The sequence below is a fragment of the Triturus cristatus genome, chromosome 5_2, assembly GCF_964204655.1.
Source record: "Triturus cristatus chromosome 5_2, aTriCri1.1, whole genome shotgun sequence".
NCBI lineage: Eukaryota > Metazoa > Chordata > Amphibia > Caudata > Salamandridae > Triturus > Triturus cristatus.
The window spans coordinates 862,379,461-862,406,277 of NC_140588.1; positions in this window are offsets into that span (position 1 = coordinate 862,379,461).

Genomic DNA, 26,817 nt, shown 5'->3' on the forward strand with positions numbered 1-26,817 from the left:
CGGCTGCTGCTGTTCTTGTTGCGGCTGCACTCTTATCTGCTGAGTTTGCGCCTGCGGTGAACTTGATTGTGTACTACTTTGCGGTAATTACATTTCTTCAACATCACTGCTCGTTAGTAGACTGGCTACCTCTGCAACACTAAAGCCCTTGGGCCTAGGTTGGTGGGGTTGGACCGCTGTGCTGCTCCCAGCTTGGTTCCCGGAAAACGCTGCTGCAGGCGTAACTTTTTTGGTGCCAAAAAAAACATTGTCCGGCACACCACCAGTCGTGGTTAATGGCACTTCCTTTTTCTGTTCCTTCTTCTCACCGGCAACTTTCTTGGTACTGGACCTGGTACCTTTCTTTGGGGCCATCTTCTTCAGATGTCAGGCAGGATGCAGATGCACAACAAGTTCTGGTCACACGTGGACGTGATGCGCAGCAGGACTTCTGTCTGTCTGGCAGTACAACGGGTAGCCGGGTGATGCTGATGACACCTCCTCCTCTGTCTTGTGTGCACCTAAAAGCAAATAAGCCAGGAGAAGGACATCAGTGAAATGTTGCATTTGTTGTTGTGGTCTGCAGGGTGCATGCATTGCACATCAACACACCAGACACATACAACAAAAGCATGTCTTTAAAACAACCAACATCAGAAAGGACACCCCAAAAAAACACAATTCCCCAACTCAATCCAATGCCATCCATGCCCTAAATGATGTCTAAATTCAACAGACCACACAGAAAACACTTGATTAATAAAGCTGTGGCTACCTGCTCTGATCCTAGTGGATGAAAAAGCAGGCCTGTTGGCAGACAAGGCCAGGCAAGCTTGCAGGCCAGGCCTAGGCTTCAAAATGGCCACCAGCCACATGGCCAGGCCCAACAACATCAGAAAGGCCACCCCAAAAAAACACACTTCCCCAACTCAATCCAATGCCATCCATGCCCTAAATGATGTCTAAAAATTCAACGGACCACACAGAAAACACTTGATTGCAGAGGTCTAGCCCGGGACCAGGGTTTAATTCCCCGCCTCGGCGGGTCTTGGGCTCAAAAAATTCCACGGACCTGATAATTCTCACCTCGGTGCCTATTCCAATCATGGAGTCCCACTCTGCAACTCTGGGCAATAGCTTGCTTAATCTCCACAACGGCCCCCACAACGCTAAGGATGCCTGGCCTCCACCTTGGGGGTGCCCAGGAGTGGACGCCTCACAGGGAAAGCCAGGATGGGTTCCACAGCGGTATTCGTACAAGCGCCTTGAGACCCTTGCGGGTGAGTAGTGCGCTATACAAGTAACACATTTACATTTATATTAAGAAAGCTGTGGCTACCTGCTCTGATCCTAGTGGATGAAAAAGCAGGCCTGTTGGCAGACAAGGCCAGGCAAGCTTGCAGGCCTAGGCTTCAAAATGGCCACCAGCCACATGGCCAGGCCCAACAACATCAGAAAGCCCACCCCAAAAAAACACACTTCCCCAACTCAATCCAATGCCATCCATGCCCTAAATGATGTCTAAATTCAACAGACCACACAGAAAACACTTGATTAATAAAGCTGTGGCTACCTGCTCGGATCCTAGTGGATGAAAAAGCAGGCCTGTTGGCAGACAAGGCCAGGCAAGCTTGCAGGCCTAGGCTTCAAAATGGCCACATGGCCAGGCCCAACAACATCAGAAAGCCCACCCCAAAAAAACACACTTCCCCAACTCAATCCAATGCCATCCATGCCCTAAATGATGTCTAAATTCAACAGACCACACAGAAATCACTTGATTAATAAAGCTGTGGCTACCTGCTCTGATCCTACTGGATGAAAGCAGGCCTGTTGGCAGACAAGGCCAGGCAAGCTTGCAGGCCTAGGCTTCAAAATGGCCACCAGCCACATGGCCAGTCCAACAACATCAGAAAGCCCACCCCAAAAAAAACACTTTCCCAACTCAACCCAGTGCCATCCATGCCCTAAATGATGTCTAAATTCAACAGACCACACAGAAAACACTTGATTAATAAAGATGTGGCTACCTACTCTGATCCTACTGGATGAAAGCAGGCCTGTTAGCAGACAAGGCCAGGCAAGCTTGCAGGCCTAGGCTTCAAAATGGCCACCAGCCACATGGCCAGGCCCAACAACATCAGAAAGGCCACCCCAAAAAAACACACTTCCCCAACTCAATCCAATGCCATCCATGCCCTAAATGATGTCTAAAAATTCAACAGACCACACAGAAAACACTTGATTAATAAAGCTGTGGCTACCTGCTCTGATCCTAGTGGATGAAAAAGCAGGCCTGTTGGCAGACAAGGCCAGGCAAGCTTGCAGGCCTAGGCTTCAAAATGGCCACCAGCCACATGGCCAGGCCCAACATCAGAAAGGCCACCCCAAAAAAACACATTTCCCCAACTCAATCCAATGCCATCCATGCCCTAAATGATGTCTAAATTCAACAGACCACACAGAAAACACTTGATTAATAAAGCTGTGGCTACCTGCTCTGATCCTAGTGGATGAAAGCAGGCCTGTTGGCAGACAAGGCCAGGCAAGCTTGCAGGCCTAGGCTTCAAAATGGCCACCAGCCACATGGCCAGGCCCAACAACATCAGGAAGCCCACCCCAAACAAACACACTTCCCCAACTCAATCCAATGCCATCCATGCCCAAAATGATGCTTGAAAATTAAATACATTAAAAAAACACCAAAGGAACAGTTGCTTCATCATGCACACACCCATGAGGCCAGTTGGGTAGTAATGAGGTCTGAGAAGTGTGATGATGGTTTGGAGCTGGAGATAATTTTGATGATCTTTGCTTCGTAGATGGGGTTGAAGAATTTCCAGCTGTTCGGTGGGTGCTTGGGTGTGGGGGCGAGCTTCGGTTGAGGGGCTGCTGTGATTGTCCAGGGAGAGCTCAATGTTGGCGATTTTGTCATTGAAGAAATTGCCAAAGCTATTACAAAGGTCTTTCGAGGGCTGCATTGAGGATGCAGGAGGCTTGGAAGTTTGTTGTCTGATGAGATTGAAGAGTTCTTTGGGTCTATTTTCGGCATTATCAAGGGCATCACAGAAGAAGGAGGTTTTCACTTTTTTAATGTGTTTTTTGTAATTCCTGTGTTCTGATTTGAGTTGATCAAGGAGGATTGTGGACAGGTTGTTTTGCCAGAGTATTTCTGCAGCTCGTAGTTGTCTTCTTTCGGAGTTTAAGTCAGTGTTGAACCAGGATCTAGATGGAATGTTCCTGGCTCTTTTTAGTTTGAGGGGAGCCATTTGGTCCAGATGGAGGTCATTGTTGTGTTGTAGTGTTCGGTGAGTTCTGTTGTGGATAGGTCGTCTGTGGAGGTGGGAAGGAGTGAACTTAACTTTTCCTCCAGGTTATCATGCGGAATCTTTCTTAGGTTCCATGCCCAGTGGAGGGGTTCCTGAGTATTAGGCAGGTGGGGGTTTGATTGGTTGATGTGGAATAGAATGATATGATGGTCTGACCAGTGAACAGGTAGGGTGTGGTCGATGGTGACTGCATCTACTTGAGCAATGATGGCATCTAAGATTGCGCCACTGTTGTGAGTTTGCTCTGTGCAGTGTTGGGTGAGCTTGTTGTTGTGTAGAAGTTTGGTCAGGGTTTGGATCCACTAGTTGTTTTCCTCGTTCCAGTGTAGATTGTGGTCACCTAATATAAAGTTGTTGGAGTCGCGGAGTGCTCAGTGAGTTATCAAGTGGGCAAGGTATTCTCTGAATGAGGTGGTGTTGCCAGGTGGGTGGTAGAGGAGATGGCAGTATAGAGATTTGTTATCCTTTGTCTTAATGGTAGCTGTTATGTATTCAAACGTTTTGTATTTGATCGAGTCAGTTTCCGTTACGGAGATGTTGTTCTTGTGTATGATAGTAATGCCCCCTCTTCGCTGTTTCTTTCTGTCTTTATTGATGATTGAGAAGCCTGGGGGCACGAGCATGTCGAAGGGTGGGGAAGAGAACTTATTCAGCCATGGTTCAGTGATGAACACGATGTCTATGTCATGTGTAAGGATGGATTCTGCCAGCTCTGTTGGATGTTTGGTGGTCAATCTGCAATTTATGAACATGCAGTTGATCATCCCAATGTCATTGAGGTTTTTTTCTAGTGGGGCCCTGGGAATATTGGTGAGGAAGGCTTGGGGTCTTGATGTACATGGAGGGGAGCAGTCTCTTCCATATCCATGGATGACCTGGATCTTGGAGCTTGGGGTGACAATAGAGACTGTGTCGTAAGAGATGGCAAGATGGATCGCCTCTTCCATGGACATTGCGGCTCTTGTTCTTTGGGGTCTCTGTGGCTGGTTCAAGAGGGATGTTGTGTTCCAGCTGGGCCATTGAGCCTTAGGGGGACTTGAGTGTTTAATGCTGGTGAATGTGGGTGTAGAGTGTGGGTGTTGGATAGACGTTGGGGGAGCAGAGAGTTTCTTGAGGATTTTGTTAAGGCACAGAATTACCGTTTCAAGCTGGCTTTCTAGAATATCAAGTCTCTGAGTCGTCTCCAAGGAGGAGGAGGAGTCTGGGGGACGGCTGTCCTGAGCAAAGTAGTCCCGGGAAGGGGAGAGCATGTCGGTGGGGGATTGACTTTTGGGGTTAGTGTTGTCTCCGTTGTCCCTGTGGATGGACATGGACAAGAGGTGTGAGTAAGCATGTTGTGATTCAGGCGGCCACCTATTTCGTGCTGGTAAGGGAAGGGGGTTCTTGGTCCTTGACCGAAGGCCAATTTCCCTTGTTGTTTGTTGGGAATAGTAATTAGTAATTTACTTGTCAAAGTAAACCATTTTGACAGGTATAAATATTTCTTTTAAAGATTTATGTCACCCCTATCTACACCTTAAAACCCATAAAGCAGTGTGCATGGTATTTAAAAGTAGGACACGTGGAAAATTAATGGTAATCATCTCTTTACAGCGACCTAAAAGCTATTTTTACCATAGCAAGGCTGGCTGTGTCATGGAAAAGCACTGGGATGCACTATTGCATTTTGTAATGCTATCCATGGCTAACGAACCACTAGAAATAAGTTTCTTGGACTATATATTATTTATTAAAACCAAATTCACTACTGAAGTCAGGTTTCTAATAAATACCGAGGGAAAGTATTTTAGAAAGTTACCTTTCCTTACCTAAAGTTTTCGGAGGCTATTGTGCATTAGCCTCTAGATTCAGCCTTCATTACTCAAGCCTTGAACAAGTAACAAAGGTCTGGGTAGGGATGTGCTCAGTTCTTCTGTTGCAATGACCATTTGGGCATAGACCAGGAAACTAAATAACTCCAAAGGGGCCTCCCCTGTCAAAGCGGAGATCAGATGTCACTTGGACAGGCTCCTTCTTTTGCTTCCCCAATCAGGCATGCACCAATCCTAGAGGGGAAAAAGCGACCCCCAGAACTGATTATACGTGAGCATAGAGGAGGGTTTACATATTTTACTGACCACATCTCCCAGTGGACACAAAATCTCTGCACAAAGAAAGAGGGCTTCACTGTCTTGGATTCAGGCAGAAATGGACACTGGGTGATTGTTTTCAGCAGGTCACCCTGGCAATCCTGCAAATGTGGGTAGTGTAACCCTTCTGAACTTCTACCCCATTGGTTAGGGAAAAGCTAGGATCACCCCCACCCACATGCTGCTACCAGGCATGAATGTGGCATCCCTACTACCGTCCTCAGAACACTATTGTTCCTGAGAAAGTGAAGAACGCTGAACCTGCTGTCTGAAACCTGAGAGGAGCCCAGAAGGACTGGACATGCTCTCTCTGGTACCCAGGACCAATAGTGGACTCCAAGGGTCATAAGGCTGACCTCCTGTTCAAGTTACAAGGACTCAACAAGCTACAAGGGGCATTTTCTGAAGAATCCCACCTGTCCAGGTCCAACCAACTGTACCTGATCTGGACCCTGCAGATGGTCTATGCTGAAGTGACGTCTGACCCCCAAGATCTGTTCCTGAGGTCCTAAAACTGAGGGTTTTGTGTGAATTAACTTCTCCTATCACCATTGCAAATCTGGGAATTGAAAATGTTTGGCTCCAAAGACCGCCAGTGGACCGGAACAAACCTGGCAAACTGATCTGACAAAGATGCGTTGCCGCTTGTCTAATGATTCAAGTTTCCAACACTCAGAGCTTTTCTCTAGTGGGACCTCAGAAGATGGTATCCAGCCTCATGGAGCCCTCTTTGTTTTCAACCTGCAGCCTTTCCCTGCTTAAGTAATTTGAACTGCAAAAAGTGATTACTTGCGAACGGAGAAATCTTGACTGGGTGAAGGGGCCAAACGTATCCAGTTGGGGAGATACCTTTTTGGGAATTAAATTAGAATTTCTAATGCTCTGAACTTTCCCTCTTCCAATGGCTATTGGACATTCTGTAACCCTCTTTGAGTACAGCATGTTGCCTTGCCCCACTGAAGACTTTCGAATTCAGTTTCTCAGACTAAGTACCAAGGTAAATCCTCTGACTGGGCTGCATGAAACCCATGCTCAATCACAGTTGGACTTGAATCGCTCCTGGGTCCTGGTCTACTGCGACCAATTGATCACAGTAGGTTCTTAATGCATTTTGGTGAGTTTTTTTATTTAAAACGTAAACATACCAAATCTTTAGTTACCCTCATTAGATTTTTGTTATTTTTATGTGATTTTATTTATTATATTACTCTATTTTTCTATTTTGAAAATGTTATTGTGTTGTGTTTTGACATTATTACTGTTTTGGTACTGAATCAATAATTTACATATTACCACCAAGTTAAGCCTGTCTGCTCTGTGCCGTAGTTACCAGGAGGCGAGCTCAGGTTAAAGGAGTGACGTTAATGGTTCAACCTGATAAAGATTGTGCTCATTACGGAAGGTGGATAGTCCCACCCTTTACTAATAAACTCAATTCTTATAATAATGTTGAGATGGAGCTTATGAATGATACTCCAATAAAGCCTGGTGAACGTGTAAACCAGAAACAGTCTTGCAAAGTCTATTAACAACTTTGCGGCAGACACCATGGACTGACTGAAATGTAGTTAACAATCAAAAAGTAGGTAGTATTGCTCCCTAAAAGGGAAAAACCGCACATCAATAAAAAGACAGTGTGACAAATAACAAGTACAAGCATGGATGGTAATTAGACGTAAGTATATCGGGGTGCTAGGGTAGCTAAGGGCACCTACTACCAAACGGTGCTATCAGCACGTTACAAATAACATGCATTTGAAGCTTCAGTATTTGCTGGGAATTTCTTTAACATCAATAAAAATAAATTTTTCAACTGAAGGTGTTTGTGGATTACCTCATAAGCCCTGCACAGGATTGGAGTATATTATACTCGCCTTATGACTATAGGGATTGACTTTTTCATGTTATGATGAACAAAGGTCCAACACGTTTGTTTTGGATTTATTTTAATTAAAAACTGTGTGCTGTACCAGGTTCTTTCTTAATGAAATGTAGTTAGGTTAAAGTGTATAATGAGGATGGGTTTGATTTAGAACTTGGGGCCAGAGTAGCATATGTCGGGAAGGCAGAAGACAATATGTGTTTGCAGTAGAGTATCCTGTCCACCAACCTCTAAAGCAGGCCCAATGTTTTCTTTTTGTTTTACCAAGGGGTTCTGAATGACACCAAATAGAATGCAAGAGCAACGCTTGAGTTGTCTATCATATCAATAAGTATGTAAAAGCAATGATCATCGCTGTTATTCACTTTTTACAAATCTACAATTTGATGTTATTAATTTCTCCTCAAATTAGGGTAAGTGGAAAAATCATTGAGCCATGCACAATACGGGCTCTGTTTCCCCTCTCAAATGTAAAAAGAAATAATACCTGACCTTGAGCAACCTCTTCCACCACAAAATACCTAGGTGTCATGTCACCATCCCATACCACCAACTCTGAAACCCTGCCCCTCAAACTGCCAAACATGAAAATAAACTCTGGATTCCTGCTAACCACCTCAATGCTTTCTGTGCCTTCCTCGCCCCATCTTACCAAAATCCACGCTCTCCTCTCTCACATTGAGAGCAGACAGCAGGTGTTTCCCTGATAGTGGTTCTCTGAGAACCACCGGTAAGTGTAGCAGAGGTGGCTCCCCCGTTGGAGTGGAGGAGCGTCAACCCACTTAAATGTCCCCCCTAAGCCCCTATGATAAAAAATAAAATGGTAATTTATCACCATTTTATTTTCCATCATCCCATCCTGAACCAAGGATCGGGGCGGGGCCTGTGAATGGCAGCAGGGAGGCCTGCCTGGGCAGAGGGCTGTCTGTGCACTGTTTAAAGTGTGCATGTCTCTGGTTGCCTGTCTTGCAACGTCCAGTCAGACATGCACACTTTAAGTCTCTCAACTCAGCTGTCTTAAGACAGCTGAGTTGAGAGCAAATACAGGCTTCCAGTACACTGGGGAGCGCCAAATGAGCCCTCTTTCCTCCAATCAGGGTGTTGCACTTATGCTGGTTACCAGCATGTAAGCAGCACCAGGATTGGGCCAGGGAGTTTGATAGTGCCCACATTGCAGTCGAGGAAAGAAGAGGTCCAGGGCAGTGGACGTGTCAGGTAAGTGTTTTAATTTCATTTATTTTATTTGTGAATGCCATCACCCCTCCCCCCGCAGATGCCAGCTGCCACTGAAGTGCAGCATAAGAATATTTTCCTTCCTTATCACCATTCTGAAAAGACCTGCACTGATAGGGAATTATGGAGGTCGTGCAGGCACAGTGTCCCACACTCTACTGTCTTTCTTGGGTTTGTTGTGAACTGGGAGATGCGAAAAAAGGCAGGTGAGACCTCCACACTCCATGCCCTTGCCTTCCCTGCATCACCCTAGACCCAGATAAGACAAAGAAACAGAAGGGATGCATGCTCTTCCTCTTCTGAAGAACCAATCACATGAAACAACCTTTGTTACCACTGTTTGTACATCATACCAGTCAGTAAGTGGATTTAGATTTTTAGAACAAAGTATTTATGGTAAAGACTGCCTAGAGCCGTATACAATACAAAACGAATCTTTAAGACAACGATATATCTATTTTTGAATATTCATTGTTTCTGTTTAACCCCTTCTGTGCCCCGCCCTTTCCCCGCCCTGTGCCGGGCTTTCTATTAGCGGGCGGAGTTCATGACGAGATGGTCTCGTCATGGGCACAGCGCAACCGCGGCCCATGACGAGACCATCTCGTCATGGGCACTGAAGGGGTTAAAGTTCACTCGCAGATCATGGACACATCACTCTGTCCAAATCTTTGCAAGTGCTGAGCTTCTACAAAGAGGTTCATTGTCACTCCCTAACACCATTTACTAGATATGCCACACTGTACCGTAACACAAATATACGCAGTGTGTTTCATTCGAAGAAACAGTAGCTCATTTTATGTATACTTCTATAAACAGGAAGGAATAACAAGAAAGCTCAAAATGTCTCTTCATGCAAGAAACATTTAAGATGATTTTACGTAAGTTAAAAATTCTAATTGCTGATATAATAAAAAGTATTACTTTTAATATTCCATGTACGTTGAAAAGTCTTAACATGCACTGGCTTTATAGGCACTTTTTTCCCATGAAAAGAGATTGCAAATACAGTTGCTGCATGTCCAGGTATGGGTTACATTGATTTGACGTTGCCAGTGTTAAGCCTAATAAAAATTCATTTTTAGACAGTCAGTGAACGAACGACAGGATGACTCTGCTGCACCAAAAGCGCAAACAATACAAAAGCTCCAGCATAGATCCATCAATTATGTTCTGTTGTTATTGATGATCCTTCATAAGTCACTGATGGCTTCACTTCAGCTTGGCAAGTTTGAAGAATGAGGTTATCAATTAGTCCTGGTTATAAATGATGTGCCCAGCTTCCAAACGACGAGCTATCCATGACAGTCAGTAGATGTATTTAGTTGCAAAGCATCTCGATTGAGCAAGAATCAAAAAGCTGTCATATTGTTTTATGTGGTTTCTCAAGATTGGACAGAAAATAACTGCTGTCTATAATAACATAGAAAGTCTGAGTTTGTTTAGTTCAATATTACTTCAGCAAGTAGGGGCTTACTTGAGATCTATCTATTGACTTTTAAACCCAGTAAGAATATATGGCGAAGTGCAAGGTTCAAATTGCTACACATTTTACCTTCATATTTACATAGAAGAATAGCCTTAGTTCACAAAGGTAAAATTACACTTTTATCTTAAGTTTACTCTTTTTTGGTATTAACACACTCTGATTTAGTTGTAACTTTACAACTGCAGAGACTCTGCAGGTGGGCGGAGAACTCTATACATAAAAAGAGAGGACAGGCAAGACAAACAAGAGACTTGACTGATTTGGAAGTTCTACAAAGCACTGGTGGCTTGCAACATCCATGCTATAGAGGCCCATCTCTACCTGTATGTGCACCGTTCACCTTGTGTGGAAGTAGCATGTGCCAGGCAGTTAAAAGACCTGGTGAAGCCACCTATGTGTGACATATGGTGATGATTTCTGCACCTATAATTTACATTTTCTTGCTATAAAACCAAACATAAAGTGAAAGCCATCCTTGATATTTGCAATGTTTATATTCATGCCCACATGCCCACTAACTGTGTATTGACAGTTTTTTGTGGTTTTTTTGCCACTGCACTGCCAACAGTGGGAGAGGCACCATTGACATCCAAAAGGGACAGGGTAGATCAATAACTGAAATTGGGTCCCTTTTGTGCAGCTAACTCAAGTGGAATATGACTTTGCTTGTAGAGAGGCTATGAAGATGCACTAACCACTAATATATATACTCAACAAACCTTATAGGGATATTATTATTTGAAAGACTAAACACTATCTTATATAAAATTGTCTAATTGTATTTTGTGCAATAAGTTTGTAAGCATTCCATAAATTCATACATATGTATTTAAAAACATGTTTTTACACATTTTCACAACTGTTACACTTGCACAGGCAAATACATCTCTTCTTTCTAAACCTGTTAAAAAACTAATTTTAAAACAATTTAAAAACTGTTCATAGAGGCAATTCACAAAAGAAATTGGTAAAAAAGTAATGTCTTACAAGGCTATTCATAGTAGCAATTTACTAAATATCATTAGTTAATAAAGTACTGTTGACGCTGCGTTTCGGTGGTACGTTAGTTGGTTCACCCCACCTTCTTCAGGACACAATATTACAAAGCATATACAATATCTAGGAAACAAAAAAAAACTGCTTAAATATCCTATTCTAAAAATCTCATATTAGACATGTTTACAAATCAGGCTCAGCTGTGTGTTAGTGCAGATTATTCCTCCTAGCAGCTCATATCCACATTGACCTCTAAATGTATGACCTTATATGTACAGCAGGAGCAAAAATGTCTCCCCATCAATGACTCCACTTTAAATCAAGTATTAATGAGTGCAAATGTATCTTGCCCTTTGTACTAAGGGTCATGAAGAGAATTTGTATGATCTATTTAAACACATTTTGCTCCCTCGTGATAATGGCCAAAAGGTAAGCCCCAAATATGACCTCTGCAATTTGGGATTCCCAATTACCAATTGGCACTTTACCAATTCAGCATTTGAGAATTGGCAAAATGCTAATGCAATTCATATCATATCCCAAATTGGGGAGGTGTCATTATGACATAAAGTGAATACTGAATCCCAAACTGCAAATCTGTTGCCATCGTAATTTACATTTCTGTATTCTAACACTTCATACATTTGGCCCCAAGTCCACCCATAAGCCATCTAGCCCTCTGTATTTTGTAAATTGTTAGAAATGCGAAATATCACCTCTAGTGTTTTGTTAAACTTGGCAGCATGAGTGTCTACATTTGCTTGTTTGAAAGTATGTATGAAAGTATACATTAAGTATTGTTAATTTGAAAGTAAGACAAAATGTACCCATTTTCTGGTCGCTTCAACAGAGTAAAAGGCACAACAGAGCGCTGTACAGAGTCGAAGACAGGCATTAAATCAATGAGAGATAGAAGACATAGCTGGGTTGTGAACAGCTAGTGCATTATGAATATTTAATGACCATTAAATGTTCAATTAGCTCACCTCACCAATTCCATGTGACTGGAGTGATGTTACAAAAACAATAACATTCATTGCCAATGTTGAGTATTAAACTAACTGTTCTCAAATGACTGATTCATTTAGCTTCTCTCTTTCGAAGTTCTGTCTCTCTGTCTCCACCCCTAATGTTATTTTTTACATTTTTAATACCATAGAAAGATAAGTTATTGGAGTCTGTATAAGGTTCAGCATTATGTGAGGCTATCTGGCATTTAGGATTTCTGGACCTATTGTACACATTTCCCTTTGTAAAAAGTGGCTTCAAATTGTACATAAACCTTTTAAGATGAGAAAAGAATTTTGTGAACTGGTCTATGTGCTAATAGGTTGGCTCACAAAATTACAAATCGCAGTCATTTGCAATTTGACCTACCTCATTAACATGCATGAGGCAGGTTGTAAATTGCAATCTACTATGATTGGCTAAAGTCACTGACATGGGGGCCTGTAAAGGTCAGCAGACTACTATTTCTTTGGTTGCTTTTAAATAAAGCAATCTTATTTTAAAAATGCAGCCATTTTCATAGAATTAAAATGTGATGCATTCTGTCAACATTCGTAAAGGATAAGTGGGCCCATGTCCAGTTTTGAATTGGTGGTAAAATATTACGGTTTTGCAACAAGATTTTTGTTGCAAAAATTTTTATAAATACATCTCTTTAGGCCCTTAAAAATTCCCTTCCAAATAGCAAATCCTTAATGTTTACTTCTCCCATTTAAGGATTTTGATTTTTTTTTCTAAATCATTATTTGGAATTAGCGGATTACAAAAATATGCTTTATCAGTTGCAAATGCTCAGATTTACCACATCTGAGGGTTTGGGACCGTTGAAACAGTTTGTACATAAGACCCTCTTTTTTCTATTTCTCTCACATGTACCTGTATGCGAGGTTTTAATTTCCTGACAGTACTTCCACTGTAAGTCAGGTTGCAAGTACACGCTATGACATATAGCATTAGTAGCAATATGTTGTACCATGCTTCACTAAAGTAGCAATAAAGAGTATAACATACATATGTACACAGTAAACAGTAGACTATCATTACACTCCAACATATTTGTAAAGAGAATCATAACAAAATATTTCTCAATAGATTCATATTCCATGAAATGGATGAAGATTGAAGTAAGACAAGCATTTGCAATGCAAATAGGTCTCGCATTTGTGAGTTAGAGCTATTGACATTGTAAATGGCAATGTTTTTTACCTACACGTTTTATTTTTGGAGTGAATGTATGTAGTGTGCAAAATCCCTTGGAAAGGCCCTGCACTTCGTAATAAATAAATTGAAAAAGACGCAAAGTGTGGATTGTGTCAACAATTGCTTGGCATGTACCTCATGGGTGAAGTGTCGCCACACAGGCACACCATTGTGCTTTACTAATGCGAAACTCATTAATAAAAGTGGTGCTTACAGACTAACCAACGCGATTGGGATCGGAGCATGTGAATCCGAATCCCGGCTTCTCTTTCATTTTCTAGACTATTTGACTCACTCTCCTGCATCTTGGTTATCCCCCAAACACTGGAAGGCAATGAAGTTTGCCAAGGGAAAGGAGGACAGGGGGGCTTCGGGGGTACATGAAAATGTATTCATTGCATAGTTTTCAACGGTCACCCGGTGCTATTAGTTAAAAGTGTGCAGATTTAATCGCATCTATGAGAAAATTGACAATAACTAAACTAAATGTCAGAATGTGTGTCAGTTTTCACAGTGTTTTAGACAGTACTGGTTGCTTAGTTTCAGTGCATTCATTTTTGTATTTACTCTTTTACACAGCATCCAAAGTAGGTTACCTAACCCCAAAGCCCGAGTTATTAAATTACCCATAGAAGGGAGTGTTTTACAGTTGAGCAAATGTGTCCAAATGTAATTTTGGTAGTGCCATGATCAGCCAATGAGGTACTCGAAGAGCAGGTATTTATTTATCTACACGTTCAAAACGTATGGTATTGTGGCTGTTGTTTGTTTGTACACAACCACTTCTCTGAATGTGTTTATTAACACAGAGCTTCATCTACCAGACAGTGCTCACAGAGGGGCGACTAAAGCACAGAACAAAATGTATTAATTTGTCCTGCATGTGAAGGCACCCGGAAGGCTTAGGTGCCCGCCCGGAGAGGCTAGGGACCCCAGAGCTTCTACAGACTCTGCTGTGCTCCTCTGCACCAGCAGGGCACAGCTCAGAATCTGCCGCTTCTGCTAAGAATAGGTGAGGGGGATGAAGTTGGGGCATGTGGGAGTTGCCGGCAGATTTCCAGGTTATTGAAAGTGATGATTCCAACGTGAGGCAATAGAGACTGACTTTGTCTGTTTGTCTGCACCAGTCAATTTCTCTACCATCTACCAGGCTCACTGTCATCTCTCTTTGTTAGAGGTGCGCGAGCCAATATATTAATTAACAGGTAGAGCCAGCCGGAGACGAGCCAAGTGTATACGAGCCAGTGGGTGAGCCGTGAAAATGATCGGCATGTTAATCATACAGTAAACATAATGTAAATGTGCGATAATGTCTTCAGAATTCAAAAAAGTGCATTTCTTTAGCGCGTCACCTCAGTACAAAAGATTATAGCACTGAATTGAGAGGAAGTTATTAAAAGTGCTAGTTTTAAGCATGATTTAAAACACACCCACTCCTCCCGCCCGACAACAATGCAATTTGTCAACTAAGAGGCGTCAGTTGCCATGCATATCCCAAATGTTGTCGAGAGTCTTATTATATTTAGAGTAACATTAAAACCGAGTTCATTAAACACAAGAAGTTTTTGTACAGCACGCAACTTAAAATCGCATATTTCAAGGTGGCAATAATAAAAATGAAGTGCCGGCAGGCAAGAAAACACGAACGGGAGTAGGGGGGGGAATGCGGGGGAGGGTGAGTAGTCACAGACTGAGGGAGGGGGCGCTGGGGTAGGGAGACAGGGAAGAAGATAGTGTTAGGAGTAAAGGGGCCAATAGCCCTGGAAGGATACAAATGATAAATGAGGAGGGACTAACAAGCGTCAAACCAATCGGAAGGCAGCATTTAAGAAAAAAAGCCAATGGACAGAGAGTGGACGGAGCTTCCACACTACAGTATATACTGCATGTCTCACAAAGCAATGGCAGCGCATTTGCGCTGCAACGCTAGGCGAGACCTAAAAAATGGAATGACTGCCTGGGATAAAGCTTACATTAAGGGTGCTGTGATGCTGGAATAAAAGTCCTTGAGAACTCATGAGGTTTAAGCTCCTCATCAAAAGGAACCTCTGTTTACACAAAACAAACAAAATGAATGTCTCGCCAAGGGGTGAACTATGAAGTACGGCAAACGGAGAACACTAGAACCTCAACACCTATGAAGTTAGAACATCATGTGACTCGTACCCAGATGTACCACATGATGCACACATGAGTGCGTTACCCCTTCCTAGTAGTAGGAGATGGTAACAGGAAACATGGACATGACATCCAGAAGGAGAGAGCAGTCAGAGATTAGGTGGCAGGGAACCGTTGATGTGGATAGCAAAAAAAAATTCAAAAGAACAACCTATGGTGACAAGGTAAAATACATGGGGCAGAGTGTCATGGTCCCAGCCACTGCGCAACCCTCTAGGAGCCTATGAGTTTGAGTCAAGTTTGTTCCCTTCTCACCCCCTCTCCATTTAGTGTGTCCACATTCTGATTTTGTTTGCTGTGTCCTACATTCAAGATAGTATAGGGGAATTATTGAACTCCACAAAAAGCTGATTGAACAGCCTACAAAAACACACAGTTCCTTACAACCACCGTTAAAGTTCCAGAACCATGGCAGGTGTACCAATCAAACACATTGAGGCTGGGGAACTGTGAGAACTAACTGCTTTGTTTATTGGAAATGTTCCAGATCAAACAACAGTAACAGGTGTCCTTGTCAATTAAACTGAGGAGGTATAAACTTCAAGATTAATAGCCTTGCTTGAACATTCCATGACCCCGGCCGATGCATTTGCTTCTAAGTCCCCCTGCTCACAGTGAACTTTCCATGACCATGTGTCTTTTGTTAATCTGACACCTGGCTAACAATGAACTTTCCTTGATCCCCTGACAGGTGCACTAAAAGCACACGGCCAGCCTCTATTTAAAATCAGTGCCAACCCCTATTCCCCACTTGGTCTCTTTATTTTTCACTTACCTGAATTCCTTAGATCAAGCCTCGGGATCCAGTCAGCGTCGCAGCGTTGTTCCTGTCCTCAGAAGCAGCAAGTCTGGATTATCTCTCTCAAAAGAAAAGACAACACTTCAGAAGAATTCAACACCAGGTACTTTTACCACAACACTTGCATGCTCTGAGCTCAGTAGCACGATAATTTAGCAATTACCTACTTTCGTTTTAAGAAAGTGCACTAAAGACTCCATCAGTGGCAGGGCTCTGTCAGGACTGATGTCTCCCAGGCTTTGCCACCCATGCTCAGAAGAATAACTAGGTTAGAAGGTGTGACTACAAGGTGTGACTTTGATGACATCTTTGTAAGGCACGTAAAATGAGTGGCCCAGGAAGAAATTAAAGAATGGTGCTGTAATAGAGACTTTGTTTGATCTTCGTAACAACTATCATCAAACAAACCACTGGAAGCCAACACCACATGCATAAAGAGACATGCAACATTTGACAGGAAAGATATAGCACAGCAGATGTCGGTTTGCGGTATCAAAAGCAGTTTATAAATAAGATTTGTTGATGCTATGTACTGAATATAATGTATGTATTAAACCACTGTTTTGCATTCCGCAGGCACTCTTCAAAACTTGGGGAATCACATAAGATCGGTGATGGGCTTCCTGAGGTCTCCCTGAGGCTGCCCGGATGTGCATCAAAGCATCTTGTTTGTCTTTCCAAATGCCACCCACCTTTTACCTTAGTGCTGTCAAATGTACAGTGTCACCCTGTGTCCTTGAGGACAGACCCTAGGGTGAATTTAGAGACTTAGCGTTGCCCTTTGGAAATGCCTAGGATTCAGGTGAGTGACACAGAGGATACTAAAGGGTATATTCATTGCAACTAACATAATAAATCAACATAAATTGAGACCACTTTAAAAACATCTACAAATGTAAAGTAAAGAGAATGATATATACATATAATACAATATCAACATATATATTTCATATTTTATGACAATGTACATTATCTATTTTATACATAATCACTCCATGTATAGGCATGTTGTTGCCAGAGGGAACATTCTCCAAAGGAAATATGTCCAGTTATAAGCAGAATCGTATACCGAATTTAAAGTCATTAGTCCTCGGGTAGTTCCACATACCCACTCCATTCTCTGCTGTATTTACTCTGTCATCTACAGAGTTACATTGAGTGAACCATTTGCATCCCATGTGCTGAAGAATACATGAGAGATCCCCCCTCTCTCAGGAAGCTGGGCGACTTTGATGATCTGCCACTTCATGTCATCGGCAATTTGACGTTTCTTTTGGAAATGTGGAACTTGAGGGGCATTACATGTACCACATTTGATCCTGCCTCATCGTTGCCTGATTCAAGTCTTTACCAGTTGCCTTGTTTGAACAACAAAGATGTGTTTCCACTGAGAACAAATACAGTGCACTACGTTTCTAGTGTTACAATTCTTAAAGTGTCTTAGTTCCACACTCATTCCCTCATGTTAAAAACGTTTTCGTATTGTTGCTGTATGCGCAATTTACACAACTGCCACATTAAAAATGATAAGTCACTGGCTTCAAACCCCAGGCACTCTCTAGTGAGTTATCTTTTTTCTTGAGTTCCATAGCTGATCTAACTAGGCAACCCTTGATATTTTTTCATCTTCGGAATGCGGACAGAGGCAGCACCATGGGTGTACCCATACATATTAGACCTGCCAGCCTTAGGTGTTTGTTAGATACTGGGACTCTAGTTGACAGAGATATGCACCCTTTTCAAGTAGGGACCACAATCCTAGGCAGGGAAAGTCAGACGCACACCATGAATTAACCTGTGTTTACCCTCTGGTAGCTTGGAACAGAGCAGGCCTCTGAGTCGGTGAGTCGCTCCCCCACTGCTGCTGATTGCTAGTTAGCATCTGAGACTGCCAACGGCCCCCAATTCCCGTAACCTTCTGTTTTGTTCAACTTTTGTATTGTGTTGTGCTATTGCTTCACTGCTACCACTATTTTTTCCCACTCTGTGCCCTCCAGCTAGTCCACCCCACCTCCCAGGACTACTTCTGGAGGCCACAGCATGGATGCTCCGCTGGTGCGCCTACACCCATCCATGCCTGGACTGCACCAGGAACCCTGGTCCTACCGCTACCTGTAGATACTCGGCCGCCAAACTCTGAGCCTTGTATCCAGGACTCAGCTACAAGTGCTGCCGCTCCTCTCCCTGATCCACAGTAGAAACTTTCACCTGTCAACACTGCCTCTTTTCCTGCAACACTTAAGCTCTTACATGCACAGCAATGAATACAACAATCTCTGCCCGTCACCGTGCAAAGGTTCAGAATAAAACATGCTTTTTGTTCAATGCCTGTCCCTTGCTTGGTGTGAACAGTAAGTGAAGTCTGCATAATCAAACTACCTGTCTGGCTGTGCCAACCCCGGATCCCTAAATACAGCAGCCCCCTACCCCACATGCAGAGAAGAGAGAACAAGACAAACGATTGTGATATAGAAAGAACATTTCGTCTTGTTTCACTCTCACCTGTGACCCACAGCTTCAGTGGCAGGCATGCTGAGCAGAAGGCAGACTGCTGTAAAATAATGGTCCCACCGGCCACCGCACGTGCAGTTTACATTGTGCAAGTGTGCATGAAACAATACAGTCTGCCTCACCCTGAAGACCACACAGTGGCGCACACAGCATGCATGCACAATGTGCAATATTGTGAACGTGCACATAAGCGTAACTATAAAACGAACTGATCCCGGACCCAGTTAGAGAGTCACTCGGTGTACTGTGCTGAGGGGGCTCCTGGAGCTTGGGGGCTACAGGGCTTATGTTTTGCCAGTGATCCTCCTTCTTCCTCACTCTTTGCATGCTCCACAAGATATTCAAATGGCTCCCCATCGACACCAGACGCACCATCATGCAAGCCCTTGTCACCAGCCGTCTGGACAACTGCAATGAACTCTACATAGGAGTCACTTCACATCTCCTCAAGAGATTGCAAACTATACAGAACTCAGGGGCCAGAGATCCCTAGATGGACCCACATCACCCCACCTTAAGAAGCTCCACTGGCTCCCCATTCAGAAGAGATGAGAGTTCAAAATGTTAACCCACACCTTCAAAGCCCTTGACAACCAGGGACCAGTGTACATCAACCACTGGCTGAACTTCTACCTTCCCTCTAGACACCTGAGCTCCATCTCACTCTGCTCCACCCACACCCCTTGCAACCTCCGCAGCAACTGTAGAAGATGCTCTTTCTCCTACCTCACTACCAAGTCCTGGACTGACATCTCATTTTACTTATGGACCTCATCATCCTGGATGGAATTCAGAAACGGACTTAAGACCTGGATTTCAACTAGTTACCTGCAGCAGTACTCTCAGCACTTGGATATTCTCATGGGGGATTAGCCACTCTTAACAAATCCAGATTGATTGACTAATTGCCTAATTTAAATTGGTACTAGTATCTTACGGAAAAGTGCTAGCAAGGGTATCGTAAATATTTATATGATTGAATTATTACTATTTATAAACTTAGGGATCCATTAGGATGTAGGGCGGTGGGACCACCGCCGCGCTGGTGGTGCAGAAATATGCTTTTTTCCGCCCACTAGCAGTGGGCATCATGTCCTCCATATATTAGTATGGTCAAACATAGGCCAATTCCCGACCGCCGCTGTGCGACGTGCACCGCCACCAAAGTGTGCCCGCCACCGCGGCGTTGGGAGCCAATGGACACCCTCCTCCATGCGGAATGACGTCCGCCCCGCTCCACAAATTAGGATGGCTCAAGCAAGCAGACGCACCGCAGCGGAGACACCGCCCAACCAGAGACGGCGGAAACTCGACAGCGGATCGCGAAACCAGAGTCCCGGTCCACACCACCTGGAGACGACCACAATGGACCCAGCTCTACACGTCTTTCCGGTGCTGTACCTGCTACATCACCAGGAACACATGGACCGCCGCGGACGCCGCTGCAGGTACGCAATAACACAACACACTACACACAACCCACGGCCTGACACAGGGTCCAAATCCACATCAGACACCCTAGGGGGATAGGGACACATCCCCAAGGGCACCCACACATCACCCACCTGCCACAAATTCACCCCGCTGCATCCTGCCACCATGCAGCAATGTCCCGGTCACGTCACCTCAGCGGCGAACACAAGCAAATACATGCGCAATGCAGAAGGCAGGGCCAGTGCCCGGCATGGGCAGTGCACAAAGACCACAGGGACACACCCACACACTAGCACACCCCATGAAGGCACATGCCATGTGCCCCCCCTATGCACCCCATGCACAACAACAAGCCAGAGCAATACATACCCTGCACCACACAACCAACAATCATGAAGACACACAATGCAGGAGTGGCTGCACAGGAACACACAACACACAGCACAGTAGCACAGGGCCAGGAGAACACACACTACACCACACTCAGGGAAAAAGCATTGAGGACAAGCAACAAATGAACACACGCAAGGAAGCAACATCCAAATGGACACACAGACTGCAGAGTCACACATACATATCACAGACTGACACATACACACCCCACTTGCCAACAGCAATGGAGCACAACAAATAGGGAAACCAAAGTGGGCTGCACATGAATGGAAGGCCATGGAGACACACAACAAGCATGTGTACATCACATCAACACAAGTAACAGAGCACAACACCCACACACCATCAAAGCACACATGGCTGGCACAGTCAGTGAAATCAAACCACAGACAGCTCAGTGCAACCACACAGGAAGACAGCAAGGCACACCATGTATAGGCACAAGGATGAAAGGATGAAAAGAAGGCCCTGAACTCAAACTGGGAACAGCCACACATTCATACAACTACTTCACAGGAGCACACAAGCAGCACTACACACAGGGACCATCTACACACCTCAAGACTGACAAATACCAGTACAAATCTACACACATACCCCCTCACACCAGCAGCACACAACACCAGTGCCAAACACACTGAAGGCTGCCAATACTTGACAGGCAATACACACACAAACAACCACACACCCTGGGCCCAGTCACAAACATAACACACACACACACACACACACAGGGATGCACCACAAATGTGGAAACAAACAGACAAACACATCACCCAAACTGAAACACAGACAGAGCCACAACAACAACAACAGACATGCCCTGTGCAGCTAAACTGGGGAAACGCAATGGGAGCACAGACACAACAGGAGTGCACAACCTCATCACCCAGGAACAATGCACAGACAACATTCCGCAACACACACAAGAAGTGCACCATCACAGAACAACACAGCCACAGCTAACAAACAACAGATGCACAGGCAGAACAATCACACAGCAAACATAGCATGACATCAGGGGATGCACAACAGGCAAACACAAGACAACAGACACACAGCACAGCAAGCACAAAAAGCTGTGTGTGCACACCAAGCATACCAGACACACACAGACATCAGTGACAGAACATCAACCCACACAACACCATACAGCACAGCACAAAGACAACATCACACCCAGGAAGTGAAGCAATAACACAAACAACACACATACATCCAACACAACACCCAATAGATGCACAAGTCTGGGACACAAAGGTGGAAACAACTTGACCACAGGACTGGGCAGCACACACAGTTGAACTGCATAGCAGCAACCAGGACTGACAAACAGCACCAGTAAATCACATATGACCCATTGGGGAAATGCACTGAGTGACACATTGACACTGGACAAAGAACTGCACCACAAAGCACAGTGGCACAAATGAAGTCATGGGGTGGCGCACACACATACAACCCAATGGGACAGCTCACACCAAAGTGAAGTGTACTGCATGTCAGTAGGGGACATGGCAGGAGTGTGCCATACACAAAGAGAGGGAGTGCAGACCCACAATGGATAGGCAGCTGAAGCACAGATATGGGATGGCATGACACACACACAACATGCCACACTGGAGGCAAGAAGGCACCATGGGACAGCAAGGCATGAGAAAAAACAACCACAAGGGCAGTGGGGAGCAGAAGGTCTGCACAGATCCCACAAACAGCCACCAGACACAGGGATGTGCAACAAAACACAACACTGAATTGCCAGTAACACCCTCTGCATACTCACAAGTGACAAAAACAACAATAAGGAGTCAGACAGAACTGCAAGGACACACCAACCCACTGCACAGTGTAAAACATACAACTCACACATGGGCATACAACCACCTCCACAGGGATGAACAATCAAAACAACAGGCACACAGCTCCTGGGTGACACATGTGTAGTTGACATTGCAGAGGCATGCACACATCAACCCTCCCGACAAAGTCACCCCCTTCACACTGCACAATACCTTGTCATCCAAGAGCACACATGGAAAGTAAGCCATGGGACTAGGATGGCTGGCCATCACAATATGACCACACATATACACTACTGGGCACACATATAGTAAGAACACACACATGATGACCCTGGACAGCCTGCCTGAAATACTGTGTGCAGAAACCCACCCTGTGCTGGCAGTGCCCCCCAACTAGGGGTGAGTTGAATTTGCAAAATCCACTTTCGCAAATTATCGCGAAAATGTTAAAAATTATCGCAAACACGCAGAAATATCGCGAAGATGCAGAAGTTTTTTTACCGCATGTTCGCGAGATTTTCTGCATGGTTGCGGCTCACCAACTTACCCATGTGGTTGCTCGCGGGCGCGGCCATCTTGTTTTCAGTTGTCTCGTGGTGCATGCTCGCGAGAAGAAAGACGTGATCGTGCGACGCATGACGTCACTGTGGGCACGAACTGTCGCGAGACAGCGCAAATGGCTTAAAACAATACAACATCTCATGGAGAACGCGACCAGATCAAGAAAACTTGTCGGCAAACACAGGGATTCAGGTAAGGCGATCGCACGCGTGCGAGAATGTATTATTTTACAGCGCGAGCAAGAAACAAATTATCGCCAAGCTGCAGAATGCGGAAATTTTGACATTTTCGCGCTTTCCGCGGAACGCAAAAATGTCAAATTATCGCAATTTCCGCGAATGGAACGAAATTTTAGCCCAGGCCTACCCCCAACCTGACATGTGTACAATAGAGCCAGCATGAACTAATCGAGTAATTGACTACTGCTAAACATTCACAATTGACACCATTGCCACCACAAGTATCTGGGCCAAGAAGAACTGAAGCCCCTGTCACCCCTGAAAAAAAGAGTGCAAGTGAGCCCAAACATTGACCATGTTGAAGTGCCACACAAACCATGTGGCACAGTAAACCATTTAAACACAGCAAAATAACTTTATTCAGTAAGGACACTAAAAAATAGACAACTGGAGCAACTGTTTTTATTCACAAATTGCACAGATAGGCACCATGAGAAGAGAAGAGTAAGACACAAAATGCAGAGCATGTCCATGAGAAGCTGCACAGGCAAGGGAAAAACAGCAGTGAACAACAAGGCCAGTGGCCAGGGCAGAGTGCAGAGCATGTCTATGAGAAGCTGCACAGGGAATGTGTTCGACTGTACCTTTCCATGGCCAGCAACACAGTCAGGGGGCAACAATGTGCAGTACATGCCCTCCTATGTGAGACACAGGTGTGTGAGGTTGACTACCACTCAGACTTGGCTGTCAGGCAGACTGGAAGCTGGCTGTGCTTAAGGGAATGTTGGGGCACTTAAAGGGGGAGAGAGCAGAACAGCTGAGGTAGAGCGATCAGTGTCTTGGTAGGCTGGAGGGCTGCTTGGACCAGGTGGTGTAGTGGCACGTGGAGGTGGAGTCATGCAGACAGGAGTCAAGGTGTGGCTGGGAGATTGTGGAGGGGTGCCCTTCCACTTCTTGGGGATCCTAAATGGCTTGACTGACTGTGGATCTATGGGAAGTGGTGTGGGCACAACAGGCACACTCACCACCACTGCTGCAGCAGGTGCAGGTGCTGGCAGCCCCTCTGGTGATGTGCTGGACCCAGCAGAATGCTTTGCCTTGCTTCGCCTCTGCACCCCCTTCCCCTGTTTACTAGGTGTCACCCCTACAGTCCCCTCCAGCCCCTGCTTCACTGGGCTTGGAATGGGAGATGAGGTGGTTGGTGATGCTGCTTTTGAGCCCTTCCCAGGTGTACCCTTGGCATGCACCACCTCCTTGGTGGGCACAGACAATGTACGATTATCTTTGTGCGATGCCTTAGGGGCAGGAGAGTCCCTGGACGGGGAAGCCACTGAGGCATGTGTGCCTGACGTCTGCTGCTTTGCTAATTGTCCCCTGGGGTCGCCTGATGGGCTTTTCTCCCTGCGCTCTGGGGTGCCTTTGGTCTTCTGTGGGGATGGTGTCTGCACACAAGACCGCTTGGGTTGTTGCTGCTGTGTGCTCCGTGTGCTGTATCGTGACTTTGATGTATGTGGACCATGGTCACTATCGTCAGACGTGGCCATTGCCAGGGGGGTGGACAAAGGGACTGGAGCTGGACTGTGAGAATGTGCCTGTTTCAGGGCAGACGTCACTGTTGCGCCGTCGGTTTGAGACCCCCAGGGCTCGCACCTTCGCTGCAATGCCCCTCCACACAGCCTTACGCTGGTGTACCTTGAGCTGCAGGCATGGGAGACAAGAGGGAGAAATGATCAGGTATACAGTGCCATGTAACAACATCTATCAGTATAGCAGCAAGATATAACCAAATCACATATCCAACGATAGATTAATCAGACTATAGTACAGCCCACATGTGACCCCTGCATGGAAAAAGCTGATGTTAAAGCATGCAGGTGTGAGGGGAACACAGTCCCTGCACATCTCACCCACATGCAGGATGCCATCACTGAAACCTGCCTGCCCACCTCTCCAGTCAATCGTTGGGTTGAGCAACCCATATCAACCTGTGTTGGGGGAGACCCACTGTGTCCAAGACTGCGCAGCCCTCATTGTCCCTGCCCTGTGAATAGATAATTGTGTCATGGATGTCACATTGAGGGATATGATCTCACAAATACAAAATGCCCTTCACAAGGGTGGTTGTGTGCAATCTACAGTGCTGAGATGGGCCACAGCTGGAGTGCAATGTGAAAAGACTGATGTCATACTCTGTAAGTGAAGTGATGTGTCCTTGTCTTAGTAGACAGGAACTGTGCAGGCCAGCTGGGCTCACACTGAGATGGACTACAGGCACACACACAGCCATCCAGCCAAGCAATCACTGTCCTGACTACAGCATGAACAACCTTCAGTGTCACTGTATGGCTGACAACACAACACAGGTCACTCATACTTACATGTGCAGGGAGGGAAAACTGTGGCATTGCGTACACACACCCTCCCACTGGAGACAGCATGTCAGGCAGTGCATTACACTACTCCACACTCCCAGGCACATACTGCATTAGTCCACTACATGTGTGGCCCCCCTGCCCTACCACAACACTGTTTAAGACTCACCACGACATTTGGGGCACCATATAGCCTTGGGTACTGTGTGAGCACCTCGCCCAGCAGGACCTCCAGCTCCTTGCTCGTTAAGGGACTGGCACAGATCTTCTCTGTCCTTGCCATCACTGTGGACATGAGACACCAGCAGGGGATTGTGTTGGCGAGGATCCCCAGGCAGCAGTCCCTGGAGGCAGCAGCAGGTGAGGGGTCGCAGGGAGCAGTCCCTGGAGGCAGCAGCAGGTGAGGGGTCTCAGGCAGCAGTCCCTGGAGGCCGTAGCAGGTGAGGGGTCTCAGGCAGCAGTCCCTGGAGGCAGCAGCAGGTGAGGGGTCTCAGGCAGCAGTCCCTGGAGGCAGCAGCAGGTGAGGTGTCTCAGGCAGCAGGCTCTGTGAGCAGTGGCAATGTGAGGCTCACTCCCACATATATAGCCCCCTAGGGTCGTTTCAAAGGTGCCAAGTTGCAGCAATTGGTGGTCCATGTCTGCCTCTTTCAAATGCATCCAATGACCGCCTCCGCGGTGGCGGAGCATGCCTACCGCGATCTTCAAAATTGCATCATGCCACCGCTATCGAGCTTCCCATTGGCTCTATGGCGAACTCCACTGCAGTGTAACACCGCCGGGGCCCGGGGTGCTCTACCGCGATGGTGCATCTTTCAAATGCAGCCAATGACCGCCTCCGCGGTGGCGGAGCACGCCTACCGTGATCTTCAAAATTGCATCATGCCACCGCTATCGAGCTTCCCATTGGCTCTATGGCGAACACCATGGCGGTGTAACACTGCTGGGGTCCGGGGTGCGCTACCGCGATGGTGCATCTTTCAAATGCAGCCAATGACCGCCTCCGCGGTGGCGGAGCATGCCTACCCCGATCATCAAAATTGCATCATGCCACCGCTATCGAGCTTCCCATTCCCATTGGCTTTAGGGCGAGCTCCATGGCGGTGTAACTTCGCTGGGGCCCAGGGTGCGCTACCGCGATTTTAGTGGCGGAGCATGCCAACCGCCATTTCCACATGTCTACATGCCTATGAGTACTGCACTGGTGTGAATGGGGGTGCTGGTGACACACCGCCGGTGCCAGGCGGTAGCTACCACGATATGGGTGCCATGCATTGACACGAGGCACCGCCATTCAGGTGGTGGAGCATGCCAACTGCCATATGGGCATGTCTACATGACTATGA